This window comes from Diospyros lotus, chromosome 10 (genome assembly GCF_014633365.1).
Source record: "Diospyros lotus cultivar Yz01 chromosome 10, ASM1463336v1, whole genome shotgun sequence".
Taxonomy (NCBI): Eukaryota; Viridiplantae; Streptophyta; class Magnoliopsida; order Ericales; family Ebenaceae; genus Diospyros; species Diospyros lotus.
In genome coordinates, this window is record NC_068347.1 from 3,559,746 (window position 1) to 3,578,006 (window position 18,261).

Consider the following 18,261-nt stretch of genomic DNA (forward strand, 5'->3'; position numbering starts at 1 on the left):
CCAGCAAGCGGTGTGATAACCACTACATGTTCGGACATTCGACCGAGGAGTGTGCCGCCTTAAAGGACCAAATGGAGTTACTGGTTAGGGAGGGCTATCTCCTTCAATACGTTTACAGATCAGATCGAAGGTGATCCCCCCAGAGCATCCCAGAAAGGCAAAGGAGTTTCAACCCTTAAAGGCGGCACCAAGCAGGCAACAGGCAAAACGTCAGACCTCCCCCAAGAAACCTGATAGCCATGGTTATTAGCACCATCTCTAGAGGCTTCGCAAGCGGAGGAGAATCAAGGTCGGCAAGAAAATGACATATCTGGGAGGTAATGCTAATAGATAGCACCGAGAGGAGACCAAGGAGAATTCCCCGCCACCCCGCAATCTCCTTTACCGATGAGGATTTCGAAGGTATTGACAAAAACCTCGACAATCCTATGGTAATTTCGGTCATCACCGCCAACTTCTTGGTGAAGAAAGTCCTTGTAGATCAGGGTAGCTCGGCTATCCTGATATACTTGTCAACCTTAAAGAAAATGGGAATCCCCGAAAGGGAACTAAGACCATTTGATGGAAAGCTGATTGGTTTTTCAGGAGAACAGGTAACCGTTAGGGGCTACATAGACTTACTAACTTCATTCAGGACAGCTCCCCTCGTCAAGACAATCTGCATCCGATACCTAGTTGTTGACTGTCGAACACCATACAACATGCTGTTTGGTCGCCCTTCTCTTAACAAATTAGGCGCAATAGTGTCCACTCCCCATCTAGCCATGAAGTTCCCAGTAACAGACACTGAGGTCAGAGCCATTCACGCTAACTAAAAAGAGGCTCGACAATGTTACCACGACAGTCTTGGGGATTCGAAACCCCAAGCTCGGTAAGGATAGTAGGGGAAGCGACACTCCTGGGAATAATAGTCAAGCGGTAAGGACAAATAGCCAAGCCCCGCACCCTAGTGTGCACATAACAGAGTTAGAAAAAACAAAACCAACTGGTAGATGACCAATGTCGACCCGAAACAGAGCTCCACCTTGAAGGACCAGACCCCTGCCCATAACAAACCATCAATGGCATGAGCGTCGCACCAAGATCAGTATCAACAGCAGAGCCCGCCACCTGGCTGAAACCGAGGCGTGAGGAAGTAAGGGCGCACCCTAACTAAGAAGCCATCCTTCTAGGGACTCACTATTACAAAATTCCTTGCTAAATAAAGACAGTTGCTTCCACTTGTTACTTATCATAGCTTAACAAAAAGAGGAAACACGGACTTTCCTTCGGCACTCAACAATAAACCCCGACATAATCCCAGTTTTTCTCCATCACCCCGAGACCGCCTCAACTCAAATAACCTCAGCCATGCCTGATCAGTTAAATAGGAGAGCAAGTCATCTGCAACCTCGGTCCACTTAGTGCATATGCCAACCAAAGACAACTACTCAAACGAGCCACTACTAGAGTAAGACGAAGTAATAAGGTATGCCAAAAACTCCACATTTTACTAAGCAAATTCAGATACAGGAACAAAACAAGTACCTCAGGCACAACCCCATCATCGCTCTAGGTGCCTCGAGCCTGCCTCGGCCCTATCGAGCCACACCTTGTATCAGACAGGCACACAAGACCTCGAGCTAAACTTGGTCCTCCCTTAAACCGTGCTTGAGACCCAGACTGACATGGTCAATCTACCCTGCGCGGACCTCAGCCACAACCCCATCATTTCTCTAGGCATCTCAAGCCCACCTCGGCCCTATCGAGCCACGCCTTGTATCAGACATGCACACAGGATCTCGAGCCAGACTTGATCCTCCTTTAAACTGTGCTCGAAACCTAGACTGACATGGTCAGTCCGCCCTATGTTGACCTCAGGCACAACCCTGTCATCGTTCTATGTGCTCGGCCCTACCGAGCCACGCCTTGTATCAGACAAGCGCACTGGACCTCGAGCCAGACTCAGTCCTCCTTTAAACCGTGCTCGGGACCCAGACTGATTGGTCAGTTTGCCCTACGCGGACCTCGGGCAGAGCCCCATCATTGCACTAGGCGCCTTTAACCAACCTCAGCCCTATCGAGCCACACCTTGTATCAAACAGGTGCACAGCACCTCAAGCTAGACTTAGTCCTCCTTTAAACCGCGCGAACCTCAGGCACAAGCCTAAAGTAGTGCCTTGTAACAGACAAGCACGCCAGACCTCAAGCTTCCCTTAGTTTGATCCTAGAATATTTTACATCAGCACACAACAGAAAATAAGGTACCCAGAAGACACTTATATTTCATTACAAACAATTTACATCTGATTACAAGCCTCACATCTATAATAGTTTTACATTACACTTTCCTATCACACTACAACTGTCGCAAGATACAAATGCCTGAATACCTAACAGGGAACGAGCAAACGAGTAAAACAAGGCCAAGCGACAGTTGTTGCAGAGCGCACTCCCATAGATCACCAGTAATTGTTTTCCCCATAAATCGCGTAGGAAGGCCGAAACCCTTCTGTACTGCTTGGCATCCTTCCCTCAAAGGGGTCGGATTCTGCTAGCTCGGCAATAGCTCCTGAAGAAAATCCGAGACAACCCGCCGCCTAGGTTGCCCCGACATTTCCAACTTTTAACCTTGGAGTTGGCAGACGAGCCCCAACCTCCAGCCTAATAATCCTGAAGTTAATTACCCAAGACCTCGGAAGCCAGAACACGATACTTCCACCAGAGGTGAACTCTGAGAAAGCCACATCGCTTATTCTAGACACGACTTGTCTCACCCATCCTAATGCTGCCCTCATCGTAGTGCGCTCAACCACAGACTTCTCGATCCCTACCATACCACTTAGGAAGTTGCCACCCACAAGATCACCAGCAAAAACACCCCACCCAGGTGAAAAATTCCCATCGTTAAACACTAACCACATTTCCTTAGTCTCCTAGAATGAAGACAGAAACAAATAAGGATAGCATGGAGCGAAACCAAGAGCTTTCCCTTCCCCTTTTATAAGCGCAATCGCCCGACGGTCAGAAGTCCCTCACCGTCTCCCAAATATTAAATACGATTAGGCTCTGAAGAATCACCCCATCAATACGGTCATATCCATACCTAGAAAAATGAAAAACCACTCCTACCATTACCAATTAATACCCCCTATGTGTTGATAACAATGCCCGAAAGATGAAGCGTTTCATCAAAATAACACGTTCGGCCACGAAATGTTACCTCATCTATAACCGCGAAGCTTACACTACACGTGTGGTTCCCCCATACCTTTTCCAAACTCAAAGAGTTAGCACCCCGAGTTCTAGGATTAAACACCAATCATACCATCCAATTCAAGAACTGCCACGTCCACACCCAAGTGCCCCCGCTCGACTCAAAAGAAAGTACGACGTACCAAAAAAAGCATTCCATCACGAATGGAAAAAGAACATTCCATTCCATCACGAAAGAACATTCCATCATGAATGGCAAGTCAAAAGATGGCAAAAAGTCACAATATCACAAGCCCAGGCAAACTCAACAAAACATTGAAAAACCTATGCTACTGCAACAAAAGAGTAAATTAGCCTAGCTCGGCTAGGGATTCAACATTATCGGCAACACCTTCTCCAGCCCGACCCACCTTAGGATTTTCCCTTGAAGTCTTAGCCCGTATCCCTTCGGTCAGGTCAACAAGACGACCGCTCTCGACCCTCATATACGGCTTGTAGGGCTGTAGATCTAGGATGGGGAATAAAGTTCGAATGTGGAAAAGAGCTTTGTCGTAGCCCTCCAGATACTCATCCGCGACCTCTAACACCAGAGTCCTACCAGCCTCCGCCATCGATTAGGTGGCTCCAAGCGCCATTCGCAGATGGCCAACCTCCACATTTGAATCACGAAATGCCGCCCTAGCATCCTCGCGCTGGCAGTCGAGACGATTTATGACCTCGATACAACAAACCAACGACGCCTCCGACTCCTTCAGCCGCTGACACAAGTCAGTCGTTTCTATGACCACCCTCTCCCTCACCTTGCTCTTGATCTCCTCTTGGACACCCTCCACCTTCTCTCGATGTGATCGCTTAAGGACAGTTAGCTCCGAGCGGAATCCGAACTCCAACTTCTGTTACTCCGCCAAAACCCCTAAAACCCGATCCTCCATTCGATAGTACGTCGCCTGACGGTTCCCCGGGGGGGAAGGATCGGACACACCCGTAGATGGCACCCCAGTGGATGACTCAGCCCCCCCGACGCCCCTCAGACACTTCCCAGCAAGTGATCGCCCCTCATCACGAGCAGTCGAAAAAGCGGGCCCAACAATGGAGGATATCAGACTGATGGTCGAGAAAGTGATGCTTCTTTCAACATTGCTGCTAGCATCCTCTTGATGACCAACAAGGATAACCTTCGACATCCTTCTATTAAAACAAAACACTTCCTCTACCTGTGAGGAACGAACAAGAAGAAAGATTTGGAAAATAGTGCACCTTTGAGAAAGAAACAATGAAAAACCCAAAAGTAAAGGGACGCACCTTTTATACTGTCTTGCACGTTGCGTTCGGAAGAAAGCAAAATGCCATCAGACGCTTAGCAGAACATTAGAGGCACACCACCTGTCATGCACCTATCACGCATTCAAGTTTCTCAAGAGAATCAGAAGCCATCGTGCACACCTACGACAGTGCACCTTTTTGGTGTAGTGCTCCATATTCTAAAGTCCCGCATGATGTACACACCAGTGGATTTCCACTACCGCCGAGGTTAATCCCCATCTTACAAAGAGTCGAAGTCTAGCTATAGCTAGAGCCCCAGAAACATATCCAAAGCCACATTAGGGAAAGCGCGACCTTTCCTTCTTAAACTTAGATAACATACATGAGCAAGAACTTGACCATACCCCGAATGTGTCACGGTAATACGAGACCCTTCCGACGCACACTCATGGTGGCTAGCCGCCACTAGCACTTGGAAGTCACCCAACTAACGCCTTCCCCTCTTAGGACGAGCACCCTCGAATCCCGAGGCCACGCGTGGGACAGGTCAATGCGTAGAGAATACTACTCTGCTTACTCGTTTCAAGCCGACCTTGAAATGACTCTAGGATCGCCATCCCAGCAAAGATAGAGTCAGCTCGACCGACCGCATCAATCCCACTTAATTCGACTCTCCAAAACTAGCACATACAGCAAAAACTACTCAGGCTCCCTTTTTTAGCTAGAAAGCTCCTTACTCGAGCATCCAACCTAGGGGGCTATGGACCTTCCGGGCCCAATCTCGGCCCTCTCCTTAGGCCCAATCTTGGCCTAGCACCATCCTGCCACGGCATCATTGCAACCTCACTGGATATCCGAGCAGCCAGCTCAGATCCTATCCTCATTAATGGCAGATCCCATCCACATTAATGAGGGTCTCGTCGCCACCATACTACCACCTGGGAACCTCCACCGGCGCCGGATAGTCAATCCTATCACCTACAAACGCACGACGCATGCATGCAGGAGAATATCTCCTCCTCCTATATCAACCAGCTCTCTTCAGAGTCAAGGTATGTTCTGATCTCTGACCTACTGATACACTGTCTCTCCTTACTCTCTTACTCACTCGAGCGTCGGAGTGCTTGCAGGTGCCAGCCGCCCCCCAGACGAACCCTTTGTCGGAGTGCTTGCAGGTGCCAGCCGCCCCCCTCTGATCGTTCTCTTTTGGTCAGGAAGGAACATCCTTAACTTCAAATTCAAAGAACCACACACATATATGCAAATGCTCAAATCAAACCCCAAGTTCACATTGGAAAAACCTTACACAATTACAAACGCTTCACAAGAACCCCTAGAATCCTAGATCGACCACAACCACAAACGATCTAATCCAATGCGTTTAGAATTTGATTTTTGATCTAATTTTCTAATTAAGGTTTGATCATGGATAATGTTGATGTTGATAATGGAATTAAAATGCTATTAACAACATTAAGGTAACATATATATATAATGACTAATGTGACTGTTGTTTTTTGTTTCCTAATGAGGCCCAAGGCTATGAAAAAGATTCGAGTTTATCTTTATAGGCTTTGGCCCAGGATTGAAATATAGTCCAAACCATTGGCAGCCCATTAAAGAAGTCGGGCCATAATCCCTTTATTAAGCCTTTGGAGGAGAAATGGGTTGAGCCCATTTGCTAAAGGCTTAAGGAAGCCCGAGCCCAAGCCCATTTACTCCCCTGCCTTGCCCTAGCTTTGTCATATAAAAGGGCTCTTTCCTTTCTGGTTGCCTTTATTGACAGCCATTTCTCTCTCTCTTTCTCTTTGCTCACCCGACAGCTTCCTTGTATGGCCGATCCGATGTGTTCCCTTTTCCCTCTTAGTCTGATCGGTCTTTCCTTACTGATGTCCGTGTTTTTCCTTGTAGATTGCTTAGACGATCTGTGGGTGTCCTCTATTAATCCACTTCGATGGTCTCCCTTAGAAGTAAGTTTTTAATCACTGCTCTTCATCTCATATCTTCGCGATTGCTCTTGTTCCTTGGTGAATCCTGCTGTGAGCGTAACCTGAGTGGTTTAGGTAAGAGATTTTGCATTCTGGCCAAGGCGTTCATGGTCAGATTTGGGGGTTTCAGGGCTTGGCTTGTGTGTGCTTTCGTGTGGCTTGGTGTCCCTATTCCATGGAGTTACCTGGGTGGTACAAACTGGGAAAATCCAGATCAGAGCCTTGAAACGCCTTTACATGGAGTTTTATTTTTATTTTTTTTCTGTTCTTGGTTGTTTCAATCTTTTGGTTTTGTTTATAATCTGTACTAACCCTCTGTTTTGGTAAGTGTTCTTCCGCAACAAATGGTATTAGAGCCTTGTGTGACTCATGGGTTGTGCGAAATCAAAACCTAATCGAAAAACCCCTTTGGTTTTCTCGATCGATTTACAGGTAAGCGATTCTAGGGTTTACGTTAAATCCGGATCGTCTAACTCCGATTGCTTTGTGTAGTGAGTGATTCAAGGTAAACCAACCTCAGATCCGTGATCACCCAACCGAGTAGCATCGTCCTGACCAAAGCATGCCAACCTATTTTCTGACTGACGACAGCGCGTGAAGGCCGCCAGGTTCACGAGACCCGACCCGATTTCATTCTAGATCTCATTCCTGAGATCTAGCTCGATAAATCTGTATTAGCTTGTTTGAGATTGTGAAGCCCCATTCCCACTTACGAGTGCTACTCGTGAATAATTACTCGAATTGTCCACCTGCCCGGCCTTTGGTGAAGGGCGGACCATATTTCAAGACGAAACACCCTAAGTGGGAACTAGGCTCGTCCTTCCCTTCCCTTAACCCCAAGATTCACTAGTGGAATTGAGTTTAACTACACCGCACTTGGCTAAAAAGAAAATCTCATTAAGATGCCCAATTGCCATTTTCTCGTTTATATTTAATTCTTTTCTTCTTTCCAAGAAGTTCACCGAGCTCCTTGAAATTCACAAGCTCAGTCAATACATTGATTTTACCAAATTTGGAGGAAAAACTCAAAATTTTCAATTTTCCAAAATTTCGGCATTATTCTCCAAAATACCTGAAAAATCCCTTTATTTTGAAAATTTATTCGGGGCCCAAAATCAGTTAAGAATTGCCCCAAAAATTCCCAATTTTTTGGAATTTTAAAAAAAAATTAGCCGGCAAGGCCTGCGGTGCGCCCTGGGGCCCGCGCGGGGCCCAACTGCGCCCTGGCAGCACACACTGGCCGCGGGCCGCGTGACCCCGTAGGCCCGTGCCCGCCTGTGCGAGCGGGCCAGCCCGCACAGCCCAACGCGCCCATAGCCTGTTGCTGCTGCCATTTTCACTTCTTTTCTTTCTTTCTTTCTTTTTTTTTTTCCCTTTGGGTCTTTAAACCCATATTTTCCAGAATCCTTACCCCTCATACATGCCTAAAAAACATCCACTTTTCATATTCCAAAAGCCTCATTTCATAAACAAAATCATTTACTCTACCCTCATGATTTATTCCAAATAAATTACATCCATGGTTCTAGGCCTTCACAAGCCATTACCAACCCTTAAATTACATCACATGAGACACATACAATAAATAGTCTTCCCTAAGCCATAAATCCACAAATTAAATAACCACATACCTAGGCTTCTTTAAGCCATAAATTTACAACAAAAAGAATAATACCATGAGCTTTATCCACAAGCTTGCAACTTTTCCTTTTCTCTTTTGACATAAGAACAACCTACAAGGAGGATAAAACCTCATGAGCCACAAAGCTTAATAAGGGTGCAATGAACATAAGTATGAACAAAAACATAATATGTGATGCCAAATGCATGTATGCAACATGGTTAAGGCTTCCACATCCTCACAACCACCTTGGTTTGAGGCTTTAAACTACCCTACCCCACACAACCTCATGGCCATAGGTCCTTGAACACAAACAACATGCCAATGCACACATTCAAAGTTTAAATACATACTTACAACTTACAAAGCCACCATCCCATGGGGCTATCCCTTACCTCATTCCTTTCTTTGAAGCTTCAAGAGTCTCCTAGCTTCATTGCCTTCAACCTTTGCTCTTTCTCAAGAAACCCCTTAAAAAAATAAGGTAGCTAAGCCACCAAACAAGAAAGATAAAAGGATTTTTCTTTAATACTATAAGGTAGAAACCTTACCTTTGCATTCTTCCTTTCATCTCCATTCTTTCCTTCCTTCTTCATTTCTTTCTTCCATGAGAGACTTTTTCCTCTCTCTTCTTTCTTTCTTCAAGACTCTTCAAATGGAAAAAATTTGAGACTAAAGCACTCTATTCCTTTTCATACTACTCTAGTCTTGAAATCTTCATCTTAGCCCTTGATTTCCATTTGCTTTTTGAGAGAAAATCCCAACCACACAAGGAAACACAATCCATGCCATTTCCTCTCTTTAAATTTCAACCGTTGGATTATTTTGCCTTTACAAGACTTAATCTCTACCCTTAAAAGGAAACATAATCCATGTGCCTTTCCAAGAATTAATCTTAGCCATCCAAAATTAGTCTTTAAATTAAATCATTAATATGTTGGCAATCCTTGCCAACCTTCAAGACTAAATGGTGGCCCTTAGATCATTTCCAATTCCAAGAATCAACTCATCCCTCCAATTTTTCATTTCTTTCCCATTTAAATTAATGGGACTATTTTCACCCCATCACATGAGAGACTACTTTGAAAGACATAAATCCTTCATTTTTTATTTATTTATATCACCATTTTTATCAAGCATTAATGGTGACTAATTTATTTTCTTTTGGATTTTTCTTTTAATCCAAACCATCATGCCTCTCCTTTAATGCTTGAAAGACTAATTTCAAATCTTTTGCATTTATTTAATTCTCTCATTTAACTTAGACCACATTAAGCTATGTGTCACTCCAAGATACTAACCTTGGCTCCCAAGTTCTAATCTCATCCATCCATGTGGCATTACCACATTTATTCACCAATTTAGGAAAAATAATTATTTTCATAAATAATTGAATATCCACCATTTTCCCAATATTCCATAATTAAATTCCTTTATGGAAATAAATTCCAAAATTTCCAAAATACCCTTTGGAAATTATTAATCCCATATATCTCCACATAAATACAAATTTGGGATTTAATTCACTTACACACCTAACTCCACATAGGAATCATTTTCAATTTACCAAAATACCCTTTTATTGGACTTCACTATCCAAATTACCAAAATACCCCTCTCTTTGGGCACCATCATTCTCAAGGATTCATCACCTTCCCAAGGGTATTTTTGGAAGTTTCATACTTCCTTTCTTATTCTCTTAACACCGGTAACACCGGGTGTTACAGAGATTCTTTGTCTGATAGTTACTATTTTTCTGAAATTCCTTTTCAGTGCCTATATATACTTTGTTGTGTGCATTCTGATAATCTACTGTGTGTGATATCTGTTACTTGGCTATGTGCAAATCAGGTTCAGAATATTGTTTACTTTATTAATCAGTTTTCTTTGTCCCTGTTTAGGCCTGTTCCTGTTCTGTTTATTATCCCTCTGTGAATCTACTGCCTGAGCTAAATTTTAAACTGTGTTTGCATTAATTTAATTAGGCTGCATATTCTCTGTGTAATTCATAAACTTAGTGAATATGACCACACACTTCGAATTGGGGGTTTTCAATAGGAAGGGCGACTTTTCTATATGGCAACAAAAAATGAAGGGAATTTTAATACAATAAAAAGTATCTAAGGCTATAGATGGTAAATACCCTGAAAGTACTAAAGAAAAACAAAAACTTGAAGCTGATGAATTGGCATATACTTCTATAATCTTACATCTTTCTGATTCAATGTTAAGAAAAGTAGGAAAACTTAACACAAGTAAAGAGCTATGGGAAAAACTGAAAAAAATATATGTGAAAAAGTCCACACCAAAAAAACTCTATTTGTTAAAGAATTTTTTCAGTTTTAAGATTGACCCCTCTAAGGATCTAGATGACAACTTAGATGTTTTCAACAAATTAGTTCAAGATATTACTACTTGTGGTGAAATAGTATCTGAAGAATATAAGGTTGTGATCTTATTAAATGCTATTCTTGATATCTATAAAGAGGTTAAAAATGCCATTAAGTATGGTATAGATATCTTAACACCAGAAATTGTCATAGATTCCCTAAGAAGTAAAGAAATGGAACTTAAACATGAGAAAAGACATGATGAGGTCCATATGATGAGAGGTAGGTCCCAATCTAATAATCAAGAGGGAGATGGTAAGAAAAAGGGTAGAAGTAGGTCCAAATCTAAAAATCGAGGAAAGGGTAAAGAGTGCTATGGGTGTGGTAAAACTGGGCACTTTATTAAAGATTGCTATGCTGAGAAAAATATAAATAAAGAAAAGGGTAGGGATTAAGAAGAGAGTAATGTAGTAACCTCATATGACGCTAGTGAAGTATACATGCTCTTAGATTCTGACTCCATTGAAATAAATGTTGCATCTAGGTCAAACATGCATGAATGGATCTTAGATTCAGGTGCATCATTTCATGTCACATCACAAAAATATTGGTTTCAAAATTTGCATGAATCTGAAGGTGGGCATGCCATAGTGTGTAGCAACATAGCATATAAGGTCATTGGGGAAGGAGACATCTCTATTAAGTTAGACACTGGTTATGTCTTAAAATTAAAAGATGTTAGGTATATACTCGAAATGGTTAGGAATTTAATTTCAGTGGGAGAGTTAGAAAAGAGTGGTTTTACCGAAAAATTGAAAATGGAATGTTAAAAGTGTTTAAAGGAGCAATGGTAGTCTGTAAGGGGGTAAGAAATGGAATTTATGTATTAAATGCTGAGGTAATTAATAATTTAGGATCCCATATTGCATCAATCAATCCTGATGCCACCATCAAGTGGCACAATAGCTTAGCCTATGTGGGTGTTAAAGGGCTTAAGTTGCTAAGTGATAAGGGTGCATTTGGTAATGACTTTGTGTCTGATATCCCTTTCTATGATCATTGTGTCCTTAGAAAGCATCATAGGCTGTCTTTCTCCTATAATGTCCATAGAGCCTCTGGAGCTTGAGAATATATTCATTCAGATCTATGGGGGCCAGCATCAAATTCCACTTCAGGTGATAATAGGCATTTTCTATTTATAATTGATGATTATTCTAGGAGAGTTTGGCTTATCCTCTTAAAAAATAAGTCTGAAACTTTTAAAAGTTTTAAAAACTGGAAAACTCAAATAGAAAATCAAACGGACAAGAAGATAAAATACCTTAGGACTGACAATGGTTTAGAATTTTGTAATTCTGATTTTGACAATTTGTGCAAGGAATATGGAGTTACTAGACATAAAATAGTCCCCTACACTTCTCAATAGAATGGAGTAGCCGAAAAGATGAATAGGATCCTTCTAGATAAGGTTAGGTGTATGATGATTAGTTCAAATATACCTAAGTCTTTGTGGGCAGATGTAACACCCCAATTCCCGGGAGCGTTAACGTAACGTAAGATTCCGGGGATAAATTTTTTTTTTCAAACAAAAACCCAACACAAAAACCATTCCCCGAAGATCCCGTTACACCTTCTCAGTATATCAACTATGAACCATTAATAAACCAAGACAGGTTCACCAACACAAATGCGGAAGCTAGATCGAAACCTCAACAGGTCATAACCGAAACCACTTTATTTATATATAAAGTTGCACCAACGTTTACATGACATTTTCAAAAGTAAATAACATAACTGAAAAGACATAATGTAAACTATCCGCTAATCGTCGTCACTCCTCGACGATTCCTTTCCCTTTTGCACCGCTACCTTCATCTGGAACGTTTGAATATTCCAGGGACAAAGTCCAAATTAGATGATGAATCATCTAAGTGAGAGTTCAAAACACATTTTTCATGAATAATGCAAGACATGAAATAAACCAATACACCCGATAAGCCCTAACTCAAGAGAATTCCCACGCGCTTAACCCTACCATGGGGAAAGAGCAATCTCTCTAAAAGCTATGCCACCACACCGACTCGACGACACGACAACGCGATGAGATTCTAGCTTAAATAGGACTGCCAACGCATCTCACCAGAATACGTTCCCACCTTAAGCATCCAGGAACCACCATACAATCCCAACTCCAAAATTTCACATGGACCACCTAGTCGTCCTAGTGCAACTTCCCTGACCAAACGGCCTGGCACGGAAATCAAGGCGACTATCCTGACATGCACACCTACCATCAGATACCCCTATTATTCCGTCACGCCCTTGGAGAATTATGGCTACACTATCCAGATAACATCCTAGGCTGACATCCCACATGAACAATACAGTATGGACCACCTAGTCGTCCTAGTGCAACTTCCCTGACCAAACGGTCTGTCACGGAAACCAAAGCGGCTATCCTGACATGCACACCAACATCAGATACCCCTATTATTCCGTCACGCCCTTGGAGAATTATGGCTACACTATCCAGACAACATCCGAGGTTGACATTCCATACGTACACATAAAACTCAAGACAATGCCACAATTCACAATTCAATGCATCGTATAAACAACATTTATAAAATGCAATGCACAATTCAAAACGTTTAGCGACAAACCTCCCTCATAAATTCAACCGTCACCGGTTACCATTTTAATGCACAAAACCATTTTGCATGAAATCACCATATGTTCAGATAGAACAAGCACAATAAATCAAGTTTTGGGGGCAAACACTCACAACTTAAAACCAAGTTTTCAGGTAAAACACTCACCTTGAACGAAACTCAGAACACCTCGAATCTTGTGTTCAACCTCAATTTTCGTGCAACTCCTCAAGTCTTTTAACCAAACCACCTCCTTATAGGTCCTCACACGCTGCCTAAGTGCTCTACGCGTGTAATGCCTCGCGTATGCTTTAAAAACCCTCTACCCACTAAACCCGAAGCACTCTCGTCTAGCACAAATGTATCACAACTTCGAATGAGAGAATCCTTAGCCTTGAGCCCCTATTTATATGTTTAGGAAACTTAGCCACCAAGAAATATATATTCTGCAATCATTTCAAATCTTTCAAAATCTTTTCCAATCATTCCAAATCTTCTAATATTTTCTATAATCATTCCAAATCTTTTGATATCTTTTGCAATCATTCCAAAATCTTCTAAGATTCTCTGCAATCATTGTAAATCTTCTATAATCATTCCAAATCTTCTAATATCTTTTGTAATCATTCCAAAATCTTCTAAGATTCTCTACAATCATTGTAAATCTTCTATAATCATTCCAAATCTTCTTATATCTTTTGTAATCATTCCAAAATCTTCTAAGATTCTCTGCAATCATTGTTATCCAAATCAAATCTTTTCTTATCCAATCAAATCTTATACAAATCTTATCCTTAAAGTCATCATGAGCCTTCATCTTATCTCTAACGTCATCATGAGACTTCATCTTTATCTCTAAAGTCATTTATGAAGCTTTTTCCTGAATCTCCCAAATGCCCCTAGTAAAAAGATTTCAAGAATTACACTTTGGCCCGAACTTTTAGATAATTGCACTTAAACCCTTTTCAACATGATCCTCGGGCTAATTTTTAATTGCATTTTAGTCCCTAAAAAATGGACTAATTGCGCTAATGCCCCTAATTTTTAGGTAAATTACACTTTTACCCCAACCTAAAAAATTACGATTTTGCCCCTGGCTCAAAAACTGAACTTCTCTTTAAAGACCTTTATAACCCTTTGAAATATCCTAAAACATTCTCTTTAAAATTCCAAAAAAATATCGTTTCGATCTCCCTCTGTCAATTTCGAAAAAACTACACTTAGGCCCGAATCTTCGTTTTAGCTACAAACCCTTTTGTTTCTTCCAAAAACTACTGAAGGATTACTCTATATGCCAAATATGAACTTTCTCGAGGTTCCATTGACTTCCCGGATGTCCCGTACAATAATTCGATATTTCAGCCTAAATCACAATTGCCTTTTTTTAGCTATACCGAGAACCATTCCTGATCCAACTTCTTTTGATGCCTAAAATCATAACTCATATTACTTGTCGATACTATACCATTTTCCTTGGCTATCTAGGGTCTAGGGTACTCCCTCTGACTAATTCGATCATCCAAAGTTGCGTTAGTGTACCCTATAGTCTTATTTTCCACAAAGTCCATTTATGCCCTTCATCAAATATTATTTATGACCTCAAATCATTCTCGAGTATTACAGCAGAAGCTGTTATGATTGCATGTTACCTAGTTAACCTAATTCCTTCAACTGCTTTAAATGGTGATACTCTTTATGAAAAATGGCATGGAAAATGTGTCAATTATTCAATTCTTAGAACATTTGGTTGTGCTACCTTCACTTATCAAAATGAGGGAAAATTATAGCCTAAAGCTAGGAAATGTGTTTTCTTAGGCTATCCTGAGGGAGTAAAAGGGTATAGGCTGTGGGATATAAGCCAAAAGGGGATAAGAATTATTGTTAGTAAAGATGTCACATTTAATGAACCTAAAATGCCTTGTACAAAGCCTAATGGTGACAAAGTCAGTGAGGACAAGAGTCCTCAAGAAGAGTTGAAAAACTCAAGTACCCAAGCTCCTATAAACTCAGATGAGGTGGAGAACACTCCTTTAATCTCTAATGAAGTAGAGAGTCAAAATTAGCTTGAAATAGGTGAGGAGAGAGAGACAGTAGAAGAATATCCTAATGACCAGCCATCAATTTCTGATTATCAACTAGTTAGGGATAGAGAAAAAAGGTCTCATAGGTTACCTCAAAGATTAGCATCAGATTTCGAATTAGCCTATACTAGCTATCAAGATCTAGCTGAAAATGAGCCTAGTACATATGAGGAAGCCATAAGAAGAAAATATTCAAAAGAATGGATAGAAGCAATGAAAGAGGAGATGAGTTCCCTTAACAAGAACCAAACTTGGGAGTTAGTCCCTAGACCTAAGGACAAGTTCATTGTGGGTTGTAAGTGGACTTATAAGGTTAAAGAGGGTACAACTGATAGTGAACCAATAAGGTTTAAGGCTAGGTTAGTAGCCAAGGGATTCACATAAAAGGAAGGGGTAGATTATAATAAAATTTTTTCACTAGTTGTTAAGTACACCACCATTCGTGTCATGCTTGCATTAGTTGCATATTTTGACTGGGAACTTGAACAACTAGATGTAAAAACTGTTTTCTTGCATGGTGATTTAGAGGAAAAAATCTGTATGTATCAACCCAAAGGTTTGAAGATAAAAGAAAACCAGATTTTGTGTGTTTCTTAAAAAAATCTTTATATGGTTTAAAACAGTCCCCAAGACAATGGTATAAACATTTTGAGTCCTTTGTTAAATCAATTGGTTTTAAAATAAGTGAGTTTGATCATTGCTTGTATTTTCAGTATAAAAATGAAAATGACTATGTTTCTTTTACTTTATGTTGATGATATGCTTCTTATTGGACTTGATGTTAAAAAGATCAATAGCATAAAATCTGCTTTAGGTGGAGAATTTGACATGAAATACCTAGGTATGGCTAAGAGGATCCTAGGTATGGAAATTGTAAGAGATAGATCAAATTCTATGTTATTTTTGTATCAAACAGCATATGTGTTAAAAATTTTAAAAAGATTTGGCATGCATGATAGTAAATCAGTATCATTACCTTTAGGAAACCATTTCATATTATCTAAAGATAAATCTCCTGCTAATGAGGAAGAAGAGGAATATATGAATAGAATTCCTTACTCAAATGCAATAGGTTCGGTCATGTATCTTATGGTGTGTACTAGGCCAGACCTAGCTTATGCTGTTAGTACTCTTTGTAGATTTATGACAAACCCAGGTCCCTATCATTGGGAAGCAATGAAATGGTTATTGAAGTATTTGAGGGCACCTATAATGTAGGATTAATATATAAGCATAAGTCCAATAATGTGAGATTAAAAGAGTTTACTGATTCAGATTATGCTAGTGATAGAGATAATTGGAAGTCCACATCATCCTATATATTTACTTTGTGTGAATCATGCATTAGTTGGAAGTCTCAGCTTCAACATATTGTTGCCTTCTCTACCACCGAGTCTGAATACATTACTGCTACAGAGGCTATTAAGGAAGCCTTATGGTTTAAGGGATTGCTAAATGAACTGTGTGTTCTTAATGAAAATGTGACTATTTTCTCTGATAGTCAATCTGCAATTCACTTATGTAAAAATCATGTTTTTCGTGAACGTACTAAACATATAGATGTGAGATTGCATTTCATTCGTGATATTGTGTCTCAAAACATTATTAGACTGAAAAAAGTTCTTTCTGAATATAATCTATCTTGCTGATATGGGGACTAAAATTTTTCCTATGGCTAAATTTAGAAGCTACCTCGATCTTCTTAACATTAGTAAGGTTACTTGATAATTGCTTATGCATTTGTTGCATAATTTGCATTCTGTTGCATGTGCTTGATGCCATTCTATTTTTGTGTGTGTGCTGGCCTCATTGGGAATCTGGTGGAGATTTGTTATTTTTTGTTTCCCAATGAGGCCCAAGGCTATGACTAAGATTCAGGTTTATCTTCATAGGCTTCGGCTTGGAATTAAAGTATAGTCCAAAAGTACCACCCATTGGCAGCCCATTAAAGAAGTCAGGCCATAAGCCGAGCCCATTTGCTCAAGGATTAAGGAAGCCCGAGCCCAAGCCCATTTACTCCCCTACCTTGCCCTAGCTTTGTCATATGATGATCGTTTCTCTCTCTCTTTCTCTTTACTCACTCGACAACTCCCTTGTATGGTCGATCTGATGTGTTACCTTTTCCCTCTCAATCTAATCCATCTTTCCTTGGTGATGTTCGCGTTTTTCCTTGTGGATTGCTTGGATGATCTGTTAGTTTCCTCTATTAATCCATTCTGATGGTTTCCCTTAGAGGTATGTTTTAGGTCACTGCTCTTCATCCCATATCTTCATGATTACTCTTGTTCCTTGGTGGATCCTGCTATGAGCGTAACCTGAGTGGTTTGGGTAAGAGATTTTGTGTTATGGCCGAGAGGGTTCGTGGTTAGATTTGGGGCTTTCGAGTCTTAGCTCTTGTGTGCTTCCGTGTGGCTTGGTGTGTGATACCCCGGAACTTGATATAAAGCTTGGATGTTGTAATGGAAATTATAGTGGCAAAATGAATGGTATTTTTGCAAATGTGAAAAAAGAGGTCAGAAATACCTAGGAAAAGAATTAACAAGATATGATCTTATGAATAAAGTATTTCAAATGGAAGTTTAGAGCTAAAGTGTAAACATGAATGGTTTTAGGGCATTAAACTAGACCTAAGTGCAAATATCACAACTTGTAAAAGGGTTAGCTTGTTCCCAACTAAAGGGAATGAATGCAATAATGATTCCTTATCCTAGAAGGCATGAGTTGGAGAGATAGGATTGGATTTGAGAATTTTTCCCTAAAGTCTTAAAGTCTTATGATTATAATGATTGATTTCACCCTAAAAGTCTAAGATAACATAACTTGGAAGACTAGGATTGGATAGAATTGGCTTGCAAAGGAAGAAGATAATAGTGCTTATCCTAAAGGCCACGTGGGGGTGTATTTGGAGGTTTTGGATTGGAAGGAATGGAGGCTTGCTTTGAAAGATAGAATCAAATGAGGAAAATTTCAAAAAAGTAATGATTGCTAGGGTAGAAAATGAGTAACTTGGGGGCTAAGAGATATCTTGAAGATTTGGGATTTTAGAAGCTATATAAAGGGGAGGAGGAGAGGCCACATGAAGCTAAAGTGTAAGAAAGAAAACAAGGAAAGAGAGAAATCCAAAGAAAAAGC